The following is a 15,087-nucleotide window of genomic DNA, read 5'->3' as shown; positions in this document are numbered from 1 at the left end:
TTTGCAAAAAAAAAATTCTTTCACATGAATTGAAACATTTCATTTTGATAAATTCAAAACCTAATTCAAACTTACATGGAAAGTCAATATTTAAATGGTAAAATCAAAATATTTTGTCCTGAAAAAGTCAAAATGGGGGAGGGGTATTGACTTTTAAAAAAAAAATTACCCATGACCTCCATAACCTGCCTTGTTATCTTTTCTTCGCTCTCTTTTAATTTTACCCTTTGGTTTTGTCAGAAGTGTAAGGGAAGTGTGAGGTTAGCACAGAGGAAAAGGAATCAGATAAGAAAAAGAGAAGCAGAAACGTTTAAATGCCTGCCACAGCAGGTTGGCACATTCCAGTAGGCAGTGTCACATTCTCAGAAGTAGTGTTCATTGTTGGTGCATTTTAAAGAAAATGCGCGAGAAAGAGGCGATCGCTGGGAAGATGCAGCTGACCTTTACCAGGGTGATTTTCCTTTTACCAGGTGAGAGGTTTATGTTCATCTGTTCATGCTACCAACTTTACCCAGGAGGTGGATTCGCCACTGGGCTCACATTCCTTTTCTTCCCTTCTCGTCTGTCTGTCTGAGAAAAGAGAGATTCCAATAGAAAAATTGCGAGAGGGAGGAGCAAACAATCTGATCTTTCTATTGATGGTTTGGTACTTTGTAACCTTAGCAGTAACACTACTGGTTGTTGTGCATATAACACCAGTGGTACCAAAGGATATTTCGTATAAGGGTTCTTCTGGTGCATTGTGTGGTCTGGTGCATAGGACAATGATTGACATGGGCTAAAAGAAAGAATCATAGAATCATAGAATCATAGAATCATAGGACTGGAAGGGACCTCGAGAGGTCATCGAGTCCAGCCCCCTGCCCTCAAGGCAGGATCAAGCTCCGTCTACACCATCCCTGACAGATGTCTATCTAACCTGTTCTTAAATATCTCCAGAGAGGGAGATTCCACCACCTCCCTTGGCAATTTATTCCAATATTTGACCACCCTGACAGTTAGGAATTTTTTTCCTAATGTCCAATCTAAACCTCCCCTGCTGCACTTTAAGCCCATTACTCCTTGTCCTGTCCTCAGAAACCAAAGGAACAAATTTTCTCCTTCCTCCTCAAGGAATCTCTTGAGGTGCTGCTCTGAATCCTCTGCCCTTCTGGGGAGAGTCTGTGATGAATTTTGCTTTTTGTTTTGTTTTTCAGGCTGTTTCTCTGCATCAGCTGCCTCTGTGCTCACTGCCTCTGGGGAGATGAGAGGGCCCTGGGTGGGTCTGTGTCTGTGCCATGTCAATACCAGGAAAAATATCAGGGAGACCTGAAATACTGGTGCATAGGAGCAGAGTGGAGCAACTGCTCTAAAGTCATTGACACTGCAGGGATGGAGGCTGAGGTGAAGCCAGTCAGCGTCTCCATCCGATACAATCACACCCTGAACACGTTCACTGTGACCATGGAGAACCTGACTCTGGAAGATGCTGGGACCTACTGGTGCAGAATAAATAAAGCTGCTAGATTAGATGCTTATTCTCTGGTTAACAACACTGTTGTTCGAGAAGGAAAAGGCAAGTCTTGTTCTGCTGTCCTGCTAGTGAGCTGAGGCCCAGCAGTGGCTGAAGGGGGCCGGGGGAAAAGCAGGAGAGAGAGAGAGAGAGAGACAGAGACAGAGACAGAGAGAGAGACAGAGACAGAGACAGAGAGAGAGAGAGAGAGACAGAGACAGAGAGGCTAATTTTATCTGTTAAGCAACAACCAGCTGGAGAGAAGTCTCACTGCAGCTAGGGGAGGGAGGTGCAGTCAGTAGGGACTGAGGCAGGACATTCCCAACCCAACTTTCCCTCACACTACGATGTGCCCAGCAGGGGCACCATTTCAGATTTGGGAGGGGGCAACCTACACATGCCCTGATTTGGCAGGGGGAGTGAGAGCATGGAGGGGGCAAACTGAGGACAGTGGCTTCAACAGTGTTACTGAGCATGCTCAGTACAAGCTAAGCAGCAAATGGGAGGAACTGATTCCATTCACCCTCCCCAATACGCGTATCATTCTCTTTATAAGGTTACCAATGCATTGGAAATCTCTAGGGTGGTTTTTGTTTCTTTCACAGATAACCTAGCAATTAGCTGGCAGGAGCACTGTATCTAATTCCTAAATAAAATAAATAAAATTTAAATAAATATTAATCTCATTCAGCTCTAATATTCATATTCTGATATCTTGTGGCAAGTCACTTAAGGGACACTAGTTAGTCTTAAAATTGTAATGTATATTCTTACTTTGTTACTAACTGCAGAGGGAGAGAGCGAGAGACTGTCAGGACTCCTGAGCTGTATCTCAGCTCTGGAATTGGAGTGTGGGGGGCTAGTTTCATAGATTTCATAGAATCATAGAACTGGAAGAGACCTCAGAAGGTCATCAAGTCCAACCCCCTGCTCTAGGCAGGACCAATTCCAACTAAATCAACCCGGCCAGGGCTTTGTCAAGCCGAGACTTAAACACCTCTAGGGATGGAGACTCCACTACTTCCCTAGGTAACCCATTCCAGTGCTTCACCACCCTCCCAGTGAAATAGTTTTTCCTAATATCCAACCTGGACCTCTCCCACCACAACTTGAGACCATTGCTCCTTGTTCTGCCATCTGTCACTACTGAGAACAGCCTCTCTCCATCCTCTTTGGAACCTCCCTTCAGGAAGTAGAAGACTGCTATCAAATCCCCCCTCACTCTTCGCTTCTGCAGACTAAACAGACCCAACTCCCTCAGCCTCTCCTCATAAGTCATATGCTCCAGCCCCCTAATCATTTTGGTTGCCCTCCGCTGGACCCTCTCCAATGCGTCCACATCTTTTTTGTAGTGGGGGACCCAGAACTGGACACAATACTCCAGATGTGGCCTAACCAAAGCCGAATAAAGGGGAATAATGACATCTCTGGATCTGCTGGTAATGCTCCTCTTAATGCAACCTAATATGCCATTAGCCTTCTTGGGTACAAGGGCACACTGTTGACTCATATTCAGCTTCTCATCCACTGTAACCCCCAGGTCCTTTTCTGCAGAACTACTACTTAACTGGTTGGTCCCCAGCTTGTAACTATGCTTGGGATTCTTCTGTCCCAAGTTCAGGACTCTACACTTGTCCTTGTTGAACCTCATCAGATTTCTAGTGGCCCAATCCTCCAATTTGTCTAAGTCACTCTGGACCCTATCTCTGCCCTTAAGTGTATCTACCTCTCCCCCCAGCTTAGTGTCATCCGCAAACTTGCTGAGGGTGCAATCCATCCCCTCATCCAGGTCATTATTGAACAAAACCGGCCCTAGAACCGAACCTTGGGGCACTCTGCTAGAAACCGACCGCCATCCTGACATCGAACCGTTGATCACTACTCGCTGGGCCCGGCCTTCTAGCCATCTTTCTATCCATCTTACCGTCCATTTTTCCAATCCACATTCCCTTAACTTGCTGGCAAGAATATTGTGGGAGACCATATCAAAAGCCTTGCTAAAGTCAAGGTATATCACATCCACTGACTTTCCCATGTCCACCGAGCCAGTTACCTCATCATAGAAGCTAATCAGATTGGTCAGGCACAACTTGCCTTTTGTGAATTCATGCTGACTATTCCTAATCACTTTCCTCTCATCCAAGTGCCTCAAAATGGATTCCTTAAGGATCCCTTCCATGTTTTTTCCAGGAACCGAGGTAAGACTGACCTGCCTATAGTTCCCTGGATCGCCCTTCTTCCCTTTTTTGAAGATGGGCACTACATTTGCCTTTTTCCAATCATCCGGGATTTCTCCCGATCTCCACGACTTTTCAAAGATAATGGCCAAAGGCTCCTCAATGACATTTGCCAACTCCCTCAGTACCCTCGGATGCATTAAGTCCAGACCCATGGATTTGTGTATGTTTAGCTTTTCTAAATAGTTCCTAACCTGTTCTTTACCCACCACGGGCATCTTCATCCCATCTTGCGTCACTTAGCGCAGAAGTCCAGGAGCCGACCTTGTCCGTGAATACAGAGGCAAAGAAAGCATTGAGTACTTCAGCTTTCCTCACATTATCTGTCACTAGGTTACCTCCTTCATCCATTAGGGGCCGCACACCCTCTCTGATCACCTTCTTCTTGTTAATATGCCTGTAGAAACCTTTCTTGTTATCCTTCACATCCTTAGCCAGTTGCAATTCCATTTGCGCTTTCGCCTTCCTGATAACCCCCCGACATTCTCGAGCTATACATTTAAACTCCTCCCTGGTCATTTGTCCAAGTTTCCACTTTTTGTAAGCTTCATTTTTGTGCTTAAGTTCACCAAGGATTTCCCCTGTAAGCCAATCCGGTCTCCTACCATGTTTGCCTCTCTTGCTACGTGTCGGGATGGTTTCTTTCTGTGCCTTCAATAAGGCTTCTTTAAAATACTACCAGCTGTCCTGCACTCCTTTCCCCTTCATGTTAGCATCCCAGGGGATTCTGCCCATCAGATCTCGGAGGGAGTCAAAATCTGCTTTTTTGAAGTCCAAGGTGTGTATTTTACTACTCTCTTTTCTTCCTTTGGTCAGGATCCTGAAATCTACCATCTCATGATCACTGCTTCCCAGGTTGTCACCCACCTCCACTTCCCCTATTAGTTCCTCCCTGTTTGTGAGCAGAAGGTCAAGCTGCGCATGGTTACAAGTGGGTTACAGCAGGGGGCAGATACATTAGGGCTCTATACAAGATCAGAATGGCCATACAGTGTCAGACCAATGGTCCATCTAGCCCAGTATCCTGGCTTCCAACAGTGGCCAATGCCAGGTGCTTTCTGAAAGCATGATTAGAAGAGGAATTCATTAAATGATCCATCCCCTCTTTCCCATTCCCATCTTTTGGCAAACAGAGGCTAGGGACACCATCTCTACCCATTCTGGCTAGTAGCCATTGATGGACCTAACTTCCATGAACTTATTTTGTTCTTATTAGAACCCCGTTATAGTTTGGGTCTTTTCACCATCTCCTGGCAAAGAGTTCCACAGGTTGACCAAGAAGAAATAATTTCTTTTGTTTTAAACCTGCTGCCTATAAAATGTAATTGGGTGAGCTTGTGTTACAATAGTGAAGGAGTAAATAACATTTTCAAATTCTTTTTTTCCCCCACACAGTTCATGATTTTCTAGATCTCTAACATATTTCCCCATCCTTTATGGGGATCTGAGGAAGTGGGTCTGGCCCACAAAAGCTCATCACCTAATAAATCATCTTGTTAGTCTTTAAAGTGCTACACAGTCTTTTGTTTCAGCAAGATCAGACTAACATGGCTACATCTCTATTACCATTCCCCATCCTTTGGTCATTTCTATTTCAAGCTGAAAAGTCCCAGGCTTTTTAATCTCTCCTCATATGGAAATTGTTTCTTACCCCTAATCATTTCTGTTGCCCTTTCCGTACCTTTTCCAAATCCAATATATCTTTTTAGATGGGGTGATCAAATTTGCTTACAGTATCCAAGATGTGGTCATACCATAATTTAAATGGAGGCAATATGATATTTTCTGTCTTATTATCAGTTCCTTTTCTAATGATTCCCAATATTCTGTTGCTTTCTAACATTTTTTAGATTGCCACTGCAAATTGAGTAGATGTTTTCATGAAAGTATCCACAAAGATTCCGAGATCTCTTTCTTGAGTGGTAATACTACTAGTTAATTTAGGCCCCATCATTTTTGTCTGTACAGTTGGGATTATATTTTAACATGTGCATTACCTTGCATTTACCTACACTGAATTCCATCTGCCTTTGTGTTGTCCAATCACCCAGTTTTCTGAGATTCCTTTGTAACTCCTTGCAGACAGCTTTGCACTTAACTATTTTGAGTAATTTTGTTGTAGCTGCAAATTTTGCCACCTATTTACTCCTTTTTTGAGAACATTTATAAATATAACAGTACTGATCCAAAGGCGAATCCCAGAAGCACAACACTCATTGCTACTTTTCCCTCCTCCCCCATCTTTTAATGCCCAGGCAATGTTTTTATTATGATCTAATGATCCTTCAGTTATTGGAATGATCGGTCTTTTGTTATTCTGAGTCACCTGCTTCCCTCTTTGTATAACAAACTCCCTGCCCCAAAGGCAAAGCTGCAAGCTGCTCAGACTCTGTTGCAGTTAAGACCTGCCTCTGGAGCCAGGGCATGCAGCTTTAAGTAGACCTCAGATATGAAATACAGGGGTTCAAACTTTACAGGGGGCTATTCCCCCTCCCCCAAATTGTGTCTTGGGAGCCCAGCAGCTCTGGCCTGGTATCATCACCCAAAGTTTTGAGATGCTTCTGCTTCACCATCTGCACCTGAGTGGCTGGAGGTGACAATGGCAGGAGAGTCAGACATCAGCACACAGCAGATCTGCAGCCAGGTGGCAGCTAGAGCCCAACACAGCTTTCCTCCGGAGCCACTTCCTCATTCTCAGCCGATGGGAGGCAGCAGGTCTAAGGACAGGGACTGGGTTTCCAAGGTTGGGGGCATCATGAGGAGGCAGGTTTAGAAGGGAGGGGTGGTTCTGAGCCATTGGGGAAGCAAGGAAGGGAGGGGGAGGCATCTTCTTGCTGGAGGCATGAGCATGGGTGTGTTGGGGGTAGTATTTGCAGGCTATTGAAGGCTGTGGAGTTCCGAGGTGGAAAGAGGGAAGAAGGGGTTGGCAGGGGTGGGTGAGATTCTGTGGTCTGCACTGTGCAGGGGGTCAGACTAGATGATCATAATGGTCCCTTCTGACCTTAAAGTCTATGAGGAGGGAATAGTCAACTGGTAAGAGACGGGGGGGGGGGGGGGGGGGCTTTGTGGGATGGCAGGGCAGAGAGACTGGAGGGAAGCTAGTGAAATGGTCCTCAAGTGACAGCTACTGTTTGCTCTCATTCTGAGTGGCTCTCCAGGAAGTGACCATTCCCATGGGAAAGAAGAAGGGAGTGAGACAGGGTTTCCTGTCCTCTTCTTCCTCCCACTGTCCCACACTTCCCCACTGACTCAGTACTTCAGCCACTGCCTGCTGGGGGTACAGATTGTGACCTGCAGCCTATCTAGCCCCACTGCCTATTGTGCCCTGTAACACTGCACAATTCACTGTGTGGTGCCTCCTGCTGGTCACTTTTGGGAATTAGCACTTCAGCCCTGGAGCGCCCCTTTCCAGCCAATGCCATGCCTGCTGTTAGCTGTTATTTTTCTCCATTTTGTGTTAGGACCCACAACCCTCCCAGACCATGGCATGCCCCCTCCCCCCCACATTCTGCCCTGTCACAGGACCCCCACACTCAGGAGTTCTCTGAGGGGAGAGGACCCCACACCCCCATGCCCACCTTGTCTCAGTAACCCACTGCCAGTCATCATCTAGCCCCTGCCTCAGGGGCAAACCACAGCCAAAATGGCCATTCATCATTGGCAAAGAGGTGTGGACCTGCTGCCTTTGCTATCCCTGGCTGCCTCCCCACAGCCCTAGTGCCCCTCAGGGCTTGCTTCAGGCCTTGCAGCCTGGGAACTCGCCTGACCAAAGCCTCCCCAGCTCTGCCTACCTTCCCCCAGCCCTGCTCTAAATCAGGAAGCCACCAGCTTCCCAGCCATCCAAGTGCCTCCTGCTCCACAGCTGGAGCAAGAGTGAATCAACCTTTCCTCCCCTCCAGGAGCCTTTATTTATACAGCCCCAGCTGGGTCCTAATTAGCTGTATCTGCCTCAGCTGCTTGCTCCACAGCCCCAGCCCTCTCCCAGGGCTGGGTTTTAACCCTTATAGAGCCAGCGTGTGGCAGACACCCTGTCACATGCCCATATTAGATGTCTTAGGTGCCCAGCAGCAACTAATGCTGAAGTGGCTTACTGTCCCCCAGCCCTGGGCTAGGATCCCCCAACTGGGCAGCCTCAGCATTTATTTCTAAGGAGGCTGCCTGGTGGTGGTGGAGGACTTGGGGGTCTTCATCCTCACCCTCTTATTTACTTCACATGAGTGTTGTGTGCTGACCAGTTTTTTGGAAAGAGCAGGTAGGACTGAGACAGAAGGTGCTATACAAATAAGAAATGAATATTAACATAGGACAGCAGGGGTGGAGAATGTCAGACCTGAGGGCCACATGCAGCCCCTGGCTTGCCTGGATCCAGCCTCTGAGGCTCAGGGCCCCCTTAGCACTGGGTGGGCTGCACTGGTGCTCAAGCCCCCCTGCTGCCCCACTGCCAGGCTGGAGCACACACAGTCTACTAGCCTGGGCCCCCTCTGTGAGGGGAATGTGGGGAGTGTCTTTCTCCCACTCAACCAGGGGCTTCGTAAGTGAGGGGTTTGGTGTGTGTGTGTGTGTGTGTGTGTTTGCTGGTTTTTTGTTGGTTTGTTTGTTTGTTGGGGGGAGGGGTTGTTTCTCACTTGTGTGCGGCCCCCTACTGATTTTTCTGTGGGTCAATGGTCCCTGACCCAAAAAAGTTTCCCCACCCCTGTAGTACAGCGTATGATATACTGACACCCAATTTAGTTGTCCTATGCTGCTGAGTTTCTGTTTCCATTTTTAGCTTTTCTTTGCTCGCCGGATGCACTGAACTCAGCAATGCTGAATGACACGCATCCGAGCAGTCGTTCCACCTTGGGATCGGAACTGGACTCCAAAAGGTCTACAGGCTTCATTCTTATTGTAATTCGTGGCACATTCAGGGTTCAGTTGGTCCTTCCATTAAGAGGAGCCTATTGCATCTCTGCATCTCCCTATCAGAGAAAACAACAAGCTTTACCTACCCTGGTGGTAACACTTGAGATGCCTCTGTTGCTAAAAGGAAAACTGCACCCCAAATTATCTTAATGGGACCAGATTTGTTATAATGTCACCACCTGGAATTTCTCAGGAATACTGGAGGATGCTTAAAGCTATTTGTGGTCCTTCCAGAGAGAGCCAAGAATCCCTCCCTGCTTTACTGCCTCTACAGAGTCTTTGAGGAGCCAAATCCTTTCAGCAGTAAATTCATTAGCAAAACAAATTCATTCCTTCTATTCCCCACCCCCATGAGAATATGGATTTCTGGGTGGACTAGACGATGTGTAGGTTTGCAGGCAATAACTGATGCAGCAATACAGGTTTGCGCCCTCGACACCTGAGTGGTCCCGAACAAGAAAATGTGCCAGACTAGGGGAGGTGAGGTGTCTGGGCTCTCCCGGGGCTCCCCTCCTGGCTGCTGCCCCGGGAGAACCCGGAGGCTTGACCTCCTCCAGCCCACCTGCCTGGCTTTGCTGTGGGGCGGCAGCTACTCCCAAAGTTCCCTGGCCCCAGCCCTGAGCAGGGCAGCAGCTGCTCTGGAGGTTCCCCAGCCCCAGGTGGAACAGCAACTGCTCCCGGGGTTCCCTGCCGGCTCAACCAAGGCAGCAGCCTCCCTTGGGGCTCCCTGCCTCCTCTGTCTGGCCCTGCACCAGGCCACAGCTACTCCCGGGACTCCCTTCCCCTGTTCCCCACAGGGCATCAGTCTCTCCTGGTACTCTCTACCCACAAGTCCATGGTTGTGTGGGCTGCCACCCGCCGGACCAGCTTCTCTCCCAGCTGCTCTCAACCTCTGCAGCCAGGGCTTTCTGGTCTAGTAACATCTGTGGTCCTTCCGGACTACAGATGTTGCTGGACAACAGAGTCCTGAAGGAGAGAGGTTCAGCCTGTATCTGCAAGGTCCTGTCTGGGACCATCTTCAGGCCTACCTGATTCCTGCTGCCTTTGGGTAAATAAACATCTGGTCCCAGTGGAGGGATGGTGCAGAGCCCCTGAGTCCCTTTGCTCTGCAGAGAAGCTTTGTGCACACTGTCAGATTCAGGTGTGGTTTGGTGGGATGGGTTTGATCTCAGACACTGAGCTTTCCCTAGTTCTCCTCACAGAGTGGCCAGCTCTATGCCATCTATTTCCATTCTCTGGTCCTCTCGAAAGCTCCAGTCTTGCTTTGCATTGTCTGCGCTGGGATCTGGATGAACACACGTTACAACGGGAGCTTCAGGGAGATGCAGCCGGCAGACATGGTGAGACCTGCCACCAATCTTCACACCATGGGCTGACCCCTTCCAGCTGACTGCTCTCCGCCCTGCACTGCTCACAAGCCCTCCGTGTGTGATGCATAAAATGGCTGCTCTGTTAGACATGCTCTGGTTCAGCCCATTGGGGCAGGAATTCCTGGGTGAAAAGATGTGGCCTATGCTAGGCAGGAGGTCAGACTAGATGCAAGAGGGACAGCTTGGTCTGGGCTGGCACACAGTTCTTTATGCTTCAGCTTCTCCTCCAGCTCAATAGTCCTTCACTGAGGCCTACAAGCCTGGGATGCTGGTGACTGTCTGGTCCAAAGCTAAATTCCTCCCCTTCTAGGGCTCTGTCACAGTCCAATGGAATCCAAACCTAAGAATTGTGCAGGACCTTCGCCGAGTTCAGAAATCCACAGCCCTGTTCTAGGGCTCAAATACACTTTCATCCCCTGGAGCTTTTCTCCTCCAGATAAACAAAGAACCCTTCACCCTTCTAGCCCTTCACCCCTCACACTGAGCTAACTAATGAGGCAGCTGCTGCTCCATGCCCGTCCTCATAGCTCTGTTCCCACACAGCTGCCTCATACCTTGCTCAGTGAACCCTTCTCTTGCGCCTCTGACCCAGCTGTTCTTCAAGTCTCTCCCACTAGCTCCTTCCTAGGCTTCCCTGCAAGCTAAGCCTCTTCTGGCTCCATTCCCAGAGCCCTTGCACAAGCACTATAGACAGCCTCCACTTCGCCCATGCTCTGCCCCAGACTGCATTTGTCGGCAGGTACCACCTCCAGCCTTGCAGTTTCATGGCCTGCAGGACAGATCAGTGACGGGGTTTGAACCCCTTATAGGCTCAGCTCAACCTGTGACATTAGGTGATCATAAGGCCAGAAGGGGCTGTTAAGCTCAATGACTGACGTGTGACTATGCAAACAGGGAGACATCCCATGCTGGCTGTAAAACCCTGGTCTGGGATTCACGTAAAGATACAGTACCTATAAGCAGGCATGGGAAGTGGGGCAGCTCTGCAGTGCCTCCTTCATGGCCACAGTTGCTACTGCAGCCAGTCCCTGCCTTAGTCTTCAAGATTTGGTCGCATGCTTGGGACAGGGCATCCCACTACAAACACTTGGCTTCAATCTTTAATCCAATGGTTCTCAGCCTTTCCAGACTTGGCAACCCTGCAAGAGTCTGATTTGTCTTGTGTATCCCCAAGGTTCACCTCACTTAAAACAACTGGCTTCAAAATCAGACATAAAAACAGAAAAGTGTCACAGCCCATGTCACTGACAAATTGCTTATGTTCTCCTTTTTACCATATAATTATAAAATGAATCCACTGGACTATAAACATCACACTTACATTTCAGTGTCTAGTATGTGGAGCAACATAAACAAGTCATTGTCTGTAGGAAATGTTCACTTGTACGGACTTCGCTGGTGATCTTTAAGTAGCCTGTTGTAAAACTAGGCAAATCTCTGGATGAGTTGATGTACCCGCTGGCAGACTTCTAAGTATCCCCTGTCATACACTTACCCCTCCCTGAGAACAAATACTAGTCAACAAACAAAACAGCCACTTGAGAGTCAGCTGTCTTTGCTGTTTGAAGAGGACAAAACCCCTCAAAATGCCAGCATTTGACTGTAGCACTACAGCTCCAGGCTAGCCCTAGGGAGTTCCTCAGCTACGTCTAGACTGGCATGATTTTCCAGATATGCTTTTAATGGAAAAGTTTTCCATTAAAAGCATTTTCGGAACAGAGTGTCTAGATTGGCACAGATGCTTTTCTGCAAAAGCACTTTTTGCGGAAAAGCATCCGTGCCAATCTAGACGCGCTTTTCCGCAAAAAAGCCCCGATTGCCATTTTCACGATCGGGGCTTTTTTGCAGAAAACAAAGCTGAGCTGTCTACATTGGCCCTTTTGCCCGAATGGGAGCAGCATAGTATTTCCGCAAGAACACTGACAATCTTACATGAGATCATCAGTGCTTTTGCGGAAATTCAAGAGGCCAGTATAGACAGCTGGCAAGTTTTTCTGGAAAAGCAGCTGATTTTCCGGAAAAACTGGCCAGTCTAGACACAGCCTTCCTGTATCCGAGTGTTGCCCAATTCTGCCTCTAAGCAAACCCAGGCCAGCCTTTTTAACTTCCCTCCTGGGTCTTAATTGGTCAGTTCTTCCTTCTGGCCTTTCTAGGCCTCTGGAAGACTGTCTTGTTGGTCCTTTGGTCTACATGGATGTCCTGTGGGTGGGGAACATCAGGGTGCTGATGCCTCCAGCAGGGGGAAGAGAAGGCCTGAAAGACCCAATCACACTGACTTGCCTCAAGAGGGGCCTAAATAAAAATTCGTATCAAATGTTCCACAGTCTGTCATTAGTCGTTTGTGGGTTTTGTTGCAGCTCATGAACAGCCTTGTTCCTAGATTAGGAACAGTTCCGAAGAAGGGTGCAGCTCCTAGCTCTGCACAGCATCGACCCCACCTACCTTCTTCGTGCTTCTGCAGAAATGATGACTGTGGAATCCTGAGAACTTGCTGAAGATTTTGGTGCATCCATAGGCAGGTTGACCTCTGCCTGAGAGAGGAGCGTCTCAGCCCTAGTGACCCCCCGTCCCCTGACCAGTTTGAAGGGGGGGGGAGTGTCATATCTTTATGACAGGACATATGACAGGAAAGAAACTCGTCCTGCAGTTGGATTTTTGCCCCCACCTCCTCCCCAGGTTGCTTGGGCTTCAGCTTCTTCTCTCTCATCACTCTTCTGGGCAGAGCTCCTGGGAATGACAAACATAATAAGGCCTAAAGAATGGGCCTACAGGACAGGAGGTAACATCTGTGATAAAGGAGGGTTGTAGTCACTAGTGACAGAACAGTACCAGAGGATTTTGCATGGAAGTTTGTTTCCCCTTGTCTGAAGGGATGAAATCTCAGGGAGGTGTTTTTCATCCAGCTGCAGTTTGAGCTGGACGATACCTGATTCCTTCTCCTTTGCTACCATCAAAGAAAAAATTCGCTAGGGGCAAAGTGTGTGGGCAGGTCTGGTGGGAGAGGCTGGCTGTGAAGAACTCAACCACAAAGGCTACGTCGAGACTGGCATGATTTTCCGCAAATGCTTTTAACGGAAAAGTTTTTCCGTTAAAAGCATTTGCAGAAAAGAGCGTCTAGATTGGCACGGACGCTTTTGCGCAAAAGCACTTTTTGCGGAAAAGTGTCCATGCCAATCCAAACGCGCTTTTGCGCAAGAAAGCCCCGATCGCCATTTTTGCCATCGAGGCTTTTTTGCGCAAAACAGTTTTTAGCTGTCTACAATGGCCCTCTTGCACAAAAGCATTTGCGCAAGAGGGCTTTTTCCCGAACGGGAGCAGCATAGTATCTAATCTTACATTAGATCGTTAGTGTTCTCAAGTGGACAGTGTAGACAGCTGGCAGCCGCTTTTGCGGAAAAACTTGCCAGTCTAGATGCAGCCAAAGAGTTTGTTAGAGGAAAAGGAGGTAAGAGAACAAAGAGCCAAATTCACTAAGTCAGGCCAGGTCGAGACTACAGAATTACCTCAGCACAACAACATTGCTCAGTGAATAATCCACACTGCAGTGCAAGGTAGTAATGTAAAGGTGTTCAAACTCCAAACTTCTTCTGGTAAGGAGACAGCAACGCAAGGTGCCAAGCTGGTCTGTGAGCAGAGCCAGTTTAAAAACCAGCTCCCTGGACAGACTGGCTGATACAGAGGCACCAGCATGGGATGGCAGCAGCCCTTGTCAGGGGGTGTCTGAGCTCCCCATGGACAGAGGCTGCTCTGCCTCCCACAGAGCAGCCTCTGTCTGCAGCGAGCCTGCCACAGACAGAGGCTGCTCCAGCAGCAGCCCCTGTCAGTGCAGGGGTCTGAGCTCCCTGACCTGGCACAAGCCAGTCTGTGCCAAGACTGAGCCAGGTTGCTGTCCAGCTTGCTAAAAAAATGTACTGGCGGGCAGGACCACATTATGACTTTCGAGGGCCGTAGGCACTTTTGCCTTCGTGGACCCCTTCCTCCATTAAAAAAAAATATTAAAAATTATTTGTAATATAATTTTAAATACTTCAACATTTTACTTTTTTCTGTTTTAGGCAAAATTTAATAGATTTTCATGGGCCCTAAAAGTTTCATTTTTTTCTGATGTGAGAAAAAAATTAAAACATTTTCTTCAACCCTAAAAGTTCATTTTTTTCCTTCTGATTTTAAAAGAAATTAAAACATTTTCGTGGGCCTCTAAAAGTATCGTGGGCCCTAAGTACTGTGCCTACTGTTCCTAATGGATAAGTCGGCCCTGCTGGCGGGGGGAGGAGGGGAAAATGCGTGTAGTCTACAGCATTAACTGATAAGCTTTTGCTTATCGATTAATCAACTACAGTGTTACATCCCTAATCAGCTCAACCATGAGTTCTGCCTCCTCCACACCCTTCCCCCACCCATTCTATCTCTCCATCAGACTCACGTGACAGAGCTGAGTCCTCTGATGCTCCTGTGTACCAGCCCTTATGACTGCAAAGAGGCGGTCTTGAGGCACAAGCCACTCATCTCACCAGCAGCTTTGCTTTCTTCACTTGACGTTTCTCAGCCTCCACGGGGTGAGCCCACATTGCTCTTGCCCCCTTCTTGGCCTCTAAACAAGTGAGCTTTCTAGACATGTGACTGTCTAATTCCCAACCCTGCAGACTCTGCAGTCGCCATACAGAGATAATTCCTTCCTTGTTACTGCAGGGAAAATCCAGTTTGTGTCTCTTCCCTGGACATAGTGAAGGTACAAATAGATACGGACACTTTCCAATGTGCAAGGCACCAGTATCCAAGCTCCAGCCTGGAATGGGGTGTGTGTGGGAGGTGGGCAAAAGAAACCAGGTGCCAGCTTATTTGTTTTGCTGCCTTTATTCACAAAAAAAATTTAACAGAAATGCCCCACTTCCTGGAGGGTTACACAATGATCTAGTTGTGTTTTAACAACCCAAATCCCAAATGGTAGCTGGAAAAGACATGAAATTGGACCTATTTTCTGAGCTCCACCCAATCCACAATGTCAAAGTGCTGTCAACACAACTATTTTTAGCACACTAGTGTGAACCTCACTAGCATGGGTCTGTGAACCTGGGCTGATAGGCTC

The sequence above is a fragment of the Pelodiscus sinensis genome, chromosome 20 (genome assembly GCF_052426305.1).
Source record: "Pelodiscus sinensis isolate ZL-2025 chromosome 20, ASM5242630v1, whole genome shotgun sequence".
NCBI classification, from domain to species: Eukaryota; Metazoa; Chordata; order Testudines; family Trionychidae; genus Pelodiscus; species Pelodiscus sinensis.
This window is presented reverse-complemented; position numbering follows the sequence as displayed.